Source organism: Fukomys damarensis, unplaced genomic scaffold (assembly GCF_012274545.1).
Source record: "Fukomys damarensis isolate Sample0158 unplaced genomic scaffold, DMR_v1.0_HiC HiC_scaffold_16, whole genome shotgun sequence".
Lineage (NCBI taxonomy): Eukaryota > Metazoa > Chordata > Mammalia > Rodentia > Bathyergidae > Fukomys > Fukomys damarensis.
Genome location: NW_022900928.1, coordinates 131,969,764 through 131,978,789, shown reverse-complemented (window position 1 = coordinate 131,978,789; position 9,026 = coordinate 131,969,764).

Here is a 9,026-nt window from a genome sequence, read left to right as displayed (position 1 = left end):
TCCTCCTCCTCCTCCTCCTTCCCCTTCCCTGGAATATCTGTTGGGCAAATGAATGGCTATGAGAACACAGCCTTCCTCTTCCTTTTGAGAAATCTATGACAATTCAAGCAAGGCTTCAACCTTTTCTCTCCCCAGGCAGGAAAAATGACCTTAATATCAGCTCTTTTTAGACCCTGGGTTAAAGGTGTTCTGCTTTCTGAGACCCTGGGGTCTTACGGCAGACACACTAGACACACTTCCTTGGTGCTGTGGATATGGAATCCCACTAGCTCAGACCTCCTGCAGAGAGGAAGAGAACAACTCCAGACCATGCTAGGATGGATGTGAGGCTGAGACAAGGTATTTCCCCCAGCTTTACTGGCCTCTGCACAAACTTTCAGGAAGGTTGATGTTCCCAGGAGCAGAAGAGCCTGGCTCATCTCTCTGGCAGGATGGCTGCCCAGAATCACCACTGTTTGCACTTGTGCATTCATTTCCATTTTTATGCCTCATGCTCTGAGCACAGCTCCCTGAACTGGACATGCAGACTCACAAGCTTTCAAAATAGTTTTTCCCTTCAGCAGTCTTCATTCTGACCCAGTCCCATTGAATACAACTTCTGGTGTATAGAAAGGTGAAATTCAGGATACAAAAAGCATTTATTTTCTAGGAAGGAAAGGAAAACAAATGCATAAAACAACACAGACTCCAGGCATTCTTCATTAAAAGAGAGGGAAGTTTTTAGTTTTATTTTTGACCCTTACTCTTTTTTTGGTTATGTATCATCCATGAAAGTAACAAACTCTATTTTAAAAACCAAAAGCAAACAACTCGCCCCCGAAACAGGTTAATAACACTGGGAGGTTTTCCTAGGGAAAGTACTGACAGGTAGGAATTTTCACTTTCTGTATCTGTTTATTGCTTGGTTTTTCTCAAGTGAATTTGTATTATTTTTGTGATCGGGAAAAGCAATAAAAAGAAATTATTTCCTTAGGGTAAAAAGGTTGGGAAGGAATAACAGTTCTTTGGAAAACAATTTCTGGGAAGCCTTATACAATTTCGGGTGAGCTTCTGTTGCTAGGAGGTTGCCAAGGAACATCAAGTTTCTAGTGGGGATCTACAGAGCAGTAATAAATGGGAGGTGGAAGATGGCACCACACTCCTCGAAGGGCCAGAATATTGTGTTCTCATTGCAAGCAAGCCAGGCAAAGTTTGGGGCTAGAGGTTACTTGCTTCTTTGGAAAGCAAGAGAGAGGGACTTAGGCCAAGGGAGTGGGAAATAAGCCAGTCTCTGCAAACACAGGTGCACAGAGTTAAGACACAGATGCTGCTAAGTCCTGGAAGCATCCATCATCAGGGAAGGAAGCTCAGATTGGTCATTTATCTCCCCCAACCCTAACTCCAGGCCTGAGGCTCAAACCCAAGTCCTATTGACACCAAAGTTTAGGATCTTTTCACTGGGCTAGTGAAACTGGGCTTTTCACTGGACTAAGAGAAATGGAAACCGGCAGGAGAAGATTTCTGATAAAAATGGCAAAAAAAGGGCTGACATATTCACTCAGCAACCAACTGACTTGGATACCATGAAGCCAGGGGCAGCCTTGGGATGTGACATTATCTACCACAAACTACAGAGCTGGATTTTATCTGTGTATGCACAAAAGTCTAGGACTAGGTCATTGGAGGTAAGAAATTCTGGTAAATGTACCCAATTAAAATCAGACATGTGAGTATTTCACTCATTGTTGGAGGAGGAAGTTATGGACAACTTTGAATCTGGGCCCCCCGCCCTTCCCATTGCTTCCAATGACTTCAGCGGTGGAGTTAGTGGCATGGGACATGGTCAAAGCCTACTCGTTATTCAAAATCATCCTATAGGGGAGGGAAGCCTTTCCGGACTGGAGCCCTGTCAAGGCAGTGGCAGAGGGAAGCGGGAGATTCTCAGCAGAGACAACACTGACAGACAAGACTCAAGAGGCAGGGTGGTCAAATATTTACATCCCATGCGCTGAAGTCAAGAGACAGCATTGAAATGTTGAGCACGGGGGTGCAGCGTGAGATCAGGGTCATGAAAAGCAAAGAGAGTCAGGGTGAGCGCCATGGCCATCTTTGAATGACCACAGCTTCCTCCATGTGCCCACCCTGATGAGCTGGGCAGATTTCATGGGAAAATCCAGCGAGGGTATGCCCAGGGTTCTTAGTCAGGTCTCAGACTGGCTTCATAGGAAGACTCCACGGGAACCTCCTGGAGCCGCCTCGTAGACAATTCTGTGTCTGTGGGTCCACCTCACGCTGGTCCTGTTCTCTGCTGGCCCTCGCCTGTTGGCTTTGCTGCCTGCAAGACTGTTTAGCTACTCGGTGATGGTTTTCTTTGAGAAAGAGATGTGTCCACACGCTCACACGGAGACTTCTGTCTTCAGATATTTCCGAAGCCATGGCTCTTGAGTGTCACAAGTGGAACTGAGTTGAAAGTAGTGGTGAGTCGGGGCCTTCCCTAGTTCCATGCTGCTCTGCTGGGCCCAAAGTGCCCCAGAATTCTTCCACAAGAGTGGTGCTGCAAGCTCCCAGCCCCAGCTCTTCACACACAGAGCCCCAATGTGGCTCAAGGGACAGATGTCCTGGAGGAAACGTTTACCTCTCCTTTCCCTGCTCCGGTGACATTTCCCTAACCAGGATCTCCCCTTTATAGCCTTTTAACTGTGTGTTAGGTTCTTTTCTTCTTGTAATTTTTGTACATTTGTAACTGTCAAAAATGATCTATGTTTATAGCACACATCCTGATTTTCTGAAATAGGTATACATTGCAGAATGGCTTAGTTTCTTATTGCTGCTGCAACAAATTATCACAAACTCAGTGGCTTCAAACAAGAGAAATTAAGCATTTGATGGATCTAGGATTCAGAATACACAGAGGGATTCCAAAGTGCATCTTACCGGCAGAGACCATGCTGCAGGGAGCCGTGCGTTCCTTGTAAACCCTTAGGGGAGAACACGTTTTTGTTTTTCCCAGCTCTGGGCAGCCACCAGCATTCCTTACCCTGTGCTCCTCTTTGGTCTTCAAAGCCAGACACATCTCAGGTCATAGCACTATGACTCAACTCTTCTGCACCTGTCTTGCTGAAGACCTTCACGAGCACATGGGACCCATTCCTGTGTTCCAGCATATCCTCTGTATTTTAAGGTCGGCTGATGGACAATATTAATACCTTTTTGCAAGTAAGGTGACATATTCCCACGTCCTGGGAGTTAGAGCATGGACCTTTCTGGGGGGATGTTATTCTGCCTCTCATACCATACAGAAGTCTCTATTCATAAATTCTAGGTCGAACAATACAGTAGCAACATTTCTGTTTACATGAAGAATCTGGCCCACCTCAGCTGCCAACCTTCTTTGTGATGGTCATAGTTCTTCTTCTCATTACATGAAATGTGCACTTATGCAGGGAGAACCTAGAGACTTTGTTGGTCCGGCTTCCTCCTGGTGCTTGCACTTCCCTTCCAGCATGTGGATGACCTGGATCCCAATGCCTAGAGGAAGCAGGGCTGACAGGTAACATGCCTGAGCCCAGGCTGAGGTTGGCGGAGCTTGTCATAGTGGCTGAACCCACCCGACCCACACGGTGCGTCATCACAGAACATCGCCCTGCACCTGATGATAGGAGATCCAAGATGTCACACTCAGTAGGTGGTAAATGTCTAGCCACACGGGGACAGCCAGCCCAGACTGAGGGGGCAGAGATGAGATGCAGACAGCAGAGTGAGAAAGGCATGCGGCATCTGGCCCTGGGTTTGGTGGGCTCAACTGCACAATGGCTTTTCCGTGCTGGTCTTTGACTGCAAGAACTATCACAGTCTTCTTTCTATACATGCCTCCCTTTTGTCCAAGCTACTAGGGTTTTTAGCTCACAGTTATATAAGTCTTCAGCAATGCACTTATATGTAGAGGTAGAGATGAAAGTTGTAAAAGGGACCTATTGTCAAAAGGTGTCTATTAAATGAGGGAGAAAAAAGTGCACCAGAAAGTCAAGACATTTTGAGTATGAAAAAGAAAAGAATAAATAAGACATAGAGAGTCAAAGAGTAGGAAGTGTGACAATGGGAAAAGAGTCCTTCCTTCATAGGTCTCCAAGTAGAAGGTGACATAGAGATAGTTTATACATCTGGCAGAAGTGGGACAATAACGTTCCAGGTCCTTTATGTGTCTTGAGTTCTATGACAAAGATACTCTAATGATCCAGTTACCCGTCTCAGGTATAAATTATACAGGGACTCTAAAACTAAATAAACATCACAGACCCAAGGGGAAGACACTGAGCTATGCAGGAAGATCTACAGGATCCCCCACAGTGTGGTTCCTAACCCTGAGACCGGCCCTCCACACTGAACAAGGCCGTGCTGGACGGGGTCTGCTGTAGGTGAGACCTTGCATTCGGCTGTCCGTGTCAGGAGTGTGGCACCTCATGGCCATCCTGGGAACTGGAGAGCTGGAGAGCAGAAAGTTAAGCCCCCTGGTGAGAGGAATCAGTGCTCCATGGAGCAGAGGAGTTGGATGGGCATCAGGTGTGCAGAGCTCGGTGGAGACACAAGAGAGTTTTCCTGAAGAAGGCGGAAGCCCATGGCAAGGGTAACAGTGAAGAGTGTGCTCCGCTTCTGTGTCCACCCTGAGGCAGGGTGGGCACAGCTGGGGCAGAGGGGGAGACATTTCGGTTCTTACCCACTGTCCTGCTGCTTGCGTTGTTCACTGAGGAAGAGTTTATAGCTATTTGAATGCTTTACTGAATGGTGCATGGATTCTCTGGAAAAGAGTGGGGTTCTTTCAATTTCTGATTCCCACCTTCACTGTGCTGCTCTGTGGAGGAAGAAGTGTGTGAGGGAGGTCTGGGTTGGAGGGGGAGGCAGCTTCGGGTGAAAGTGCAACAGGGCAAAGCCCCGCAAACCCCTGCGGAGGGACAGGGGAGGGAGTGACAGGCGACATCAATGTGTCTTAAAGCTGTTTGGAGAAGGCAGACTGGTCAGCAGGAGCCCCTGCTGCAGACAGAAGTTCTGTCCATGGTGAACGTCTACAATATTGTAAATATTGGTAATTTTCACATCCCGCAGGGATGGCTTTGCAACATATTTTTAGTTCCTCCCCCACCGAGAGATCATTTTTCTCATTCCATTTACTTAAAATTTCTCCCTCATATCTGCTCAGTTTTCTTGTCAGATCAGCTGGGGCTGGGGGGAAAGACATCATTCCGGTCAGTGCTCACTAGAGAAACAGATTTAAGGCAAGATACATGAGTGCATTTGGATTCACAAGGTGGGGTTCCAGTGGCCGCCTGCAGAGTCAGGAGGAAGTCTGCTCTGAGCCGGAGGACGGGTCAGAGTGCAGGGCCCAGAGCTCCCTGTGGAGTCCCGTGTGAGTCCGTACCAGGGAGTTGAGGAGTTTGCTCTGGGTGTCACGGAGAGGCCGAAGACTGGAGCACCTTGGAAGAGACAGAAGGGCATCTTCCTGCTTTGTCTCCCTTTCATTCCATTCAGGCTGAGGGACTGCTGATTGCCGAGCAGGTCTCCTGTCATCAGTAAATCCCTTCACACACCCAGAACTTGCATGTTTCTTACTCCAATCACCATAATCCTTACTTATGAGGACAAGTGACCTAGAGCTTTTGCTCCAAGGAATCTTAGCATCTGAAACCAGAGAGGGGACCTGATCGGATTCCAGAGTGAGCTCAGGATCTGGACTCTGTGAGCTCGGAAAGGAGGATGGAGTCAGAGTGTAGAGGGGAGAGAGGGACCTCAGGGCAGGGGCCATAGCAACCTGGGTCCCAAGGTCAGGCAGTTTCTACCATCTTCAGAAAGCCTTAGCCTCCGGCCCCATACCCAGCATCTGGGCCATAAGAAGGGGAAAGAGCCTGGCAAGAACCAAATCTGAGGCTACCGGTTGGTCACCTTTGCTCTGAATTCAGGCTCTGGAAGGAAGCAAAGGGCAAGTGGACAGCTTGAAAGCAAAAGTGACATGCCTGCAGTCACGTCCTCTCCCGCCAGGCACACATTCCTGCTGGGTCCAGCTGGCCTGGGGACCCTGGCCTGGTCCAGATGTCATTAGTCCCTGCTGGGAGCTGCGGCTGCTGACCCGAGCTGTGCTGTCTGCTCAGGTGGCGTGGCCATTCTTTTGGTGCTGAGAGAGCCTTGGATTGTATTTATCTCGATCTTATGAATTCTAAGCAAACTCACTCATCACTGGACCTCCCAAGGGTGGCGGACTTCATTTTCTTAGAGAAAATACCCCCATGTCTGCAGCAGCAAGAGGCAGCCGAGATGGGGCAGCCCCTGCTGCGAGGACAGGACAGAGAGGTCCGCCTGGCACCAGCCCAGATGTGACTCCAGCCAGGGCAGCAGCTCTGGACTCCAGGGCCACCAGCTTAACAATCGACAATGTCACAAGAAGCAGAAAGATGGTGTCCACTGCTCCAGTGTGTCATGGTGCTCCCTCTCTCTCTCTCTCTCTCTCTCTCTCTCTTCTTCTTCCTTCCTTCCTCCCTTCCTTTCCTTTTGCATATACTGGGGTCTGAACCCAGAGCCTTTGCACTAAACTAAATCCCCAGCCCATTTTTTATTTTGAGACAGGGTCATGCTAAGTCATTAAATTGCCCAGGATGGGCTCCAGCTTGTGATCCTCCTGCCTCCGCCTTAGAGTGCTGGGCTTATAGGCATGTGCCACTGCCCCTGGCTCATCATGGTAATTTTAATTGTTGCTGCTGGTTGTCTGTCTGTCCAGAGGTGACATAGACCACCATACAGCTGGAAAAAAAAAACAAACGTGTTTCTAGTGACCGTTAGGTTCTGCTGCTGTATCTTCCTTTCCTTCCCTTTCCCTGGGAGCCCACCCTCCCATTTCCAATACTTCTGTGTGGACGTTTGTCCGTCTTACTGTAAATTACTGTGCACCGGAGAGAAGACAGTCACATCTGAGTGTGGCTTCGTTCTCCAGCTACAATATTGTTCTTGTGACAGCTGTATACAGATGTACCTGTAAAGCTCCAAGGAAACTTGACCGTTGGGCTTCCCCACCCCCAAGGAACCTAGGCAGGGACGAAGGCTAGACTGCACAGCCGTGGGATGTATTTCCTCCTATTCTTCGGACTTCAGCCTTAAATGACGCTCCCAGGTGATGTATTCACACCCTGGGTGCTAAGGAGTCTGCATCTTCATAGCACTTCATGTGTTTACAGCCAGCTAGCATAGGGCTGTGTGGTAGTCGTACCCACATTACTTATCTGATGTCTATTCCTGCTTTATGTCTATGTCTAACATCACAGACTATTTCAGTTGAAGTAGATAGTGGTAGACATCTTTTAGCTAGTTGGTTTTGGCTTGACAATTCATTTTGAATGAGAAAAACAAAAAAACTTAAAGAAACCACCTGAAAAGAATAAATGGCTTGCTTCGACCCAAGGAGGCAAAGCTGTTTGGTGATGTAGTAGGATGCAAAGCAGGAGGGCTGCTTGGTCCCAGGTCTCACTACTTAGCAGGATCCATTCCCTGTTCTTCCCTGCCCTCTCTGTCCCCAAGAGTAACCTCTGGAGTCATGTCTCCTGGGTTCCCTTTCTGGTATCTGATTGGGTTTGGCCAACAACAGGGGCCAGGATGAGACCAGAGGACCAGTAGAGAGAAGACCCAGGTTCTTTCCTCCAAGCCACTCCTGCATTGATGCCCCATCTGTTGCTTTGCCCTGACTCTTTACGATGATAGCTGCCTACCCTAGGATTCCAGCTCTCACCTGCTTTCCCTTGTCCCTTTGGCCCTAGGAATGGTAGCACTGTCACTGTGGCCAGTCTCTGGTGCTCCGCTCCCTCCATGGGATCCCCTAGCCTTGTGGTACCTCTGTAGAGAATCCTGTCTCTAGGGTCTTTCCTTAGTTATTTTTCTCTCATTGAGATGACCTATCCAACACCCATAGTTAAAGAGAGGAAAGGTTTATTTAGCTCATAGGTTGTATAGGTTTCAGTCCATTATTGGCTGGCTGCAAGGCAGAGTGGCACGGCAGACAGGCATAGCAGAAGAGAAACAGTTCATGGTGGGCAGAAGGTAGCAAAGCAAGCAAGGGACAAGCCTCTTTCTATCACTTATATTGTATCCAGGATACCATGATTAGGGCAGTGCCAAACTAATCAGTGGACTGATTGAGTAATCACACACCCTTAATCCTAGCAACCTGAATCCTAGCACTGCACCAGGAATCAGTCACACGCTTTAGATCCAGCCACCTCGGAAAAAGCCCCATCTGTGATTGAATGAGGCTCTGGGGGGAACATCTGGACACAAGGTGTGACAGATCTCTCCATTTGCTCTCTTTCCTGCAGGTGTCTGGTGGACACACCATCTGTCTCGTCTGGTTTCTTCTGACTTTGTTGTGTTGACTTTCAACACCTCCTTGACCAGTGAATGCGCCCGCACTCTACTCCATGCTGGCAGAGAGCAGCTGGGCATTCCAAAACATGGAATGTTGGCTAACATGTGAGCCAGATGCCTTTGTTATGAAGGTTTTCTGAAGTTGGGAAACGAACGTGTTGGCACATGGTGTTCTGAGGAAGTACAAAGCCCATACAAGAAAGACTGACCTGATGGAGTGCAGGTGCTCCAGGCTTGCAGCACAGTCAGCAGGTGACCTACCTTTGTGAAGCAGATTGGAAATCGCCCTCTGAGCGCAGCTAACCACAGCCCACAAAGGAAGAACATCTGTGAGTCTCAGAGGTCTTCTCCTTCTACTTCCTCATCTTACAGGGGATCTGTGGCCTTGGGGGAGAAAAGTGGATGTGGGGCGGGTGGTGGCTTAGTGCTGGCCCCAGAGAGCTCCACCTTGAATTCCTGGCACCTGTGAACACGTCTGCTGATGTGAGGAAAGAGCCCACAGATGGGATTAAGTAGAGAATCCTGAAGGGGGAAATGACACTGGATCAATCAGCTGTGTCAGTGCCACACCAAGGGTCCTCAGGAAAGGGAGGAAATAGGAGGTGTGGCCACAGAATGAGAGCACAGAAAGCTGCAGGGAAGGGCTGTGA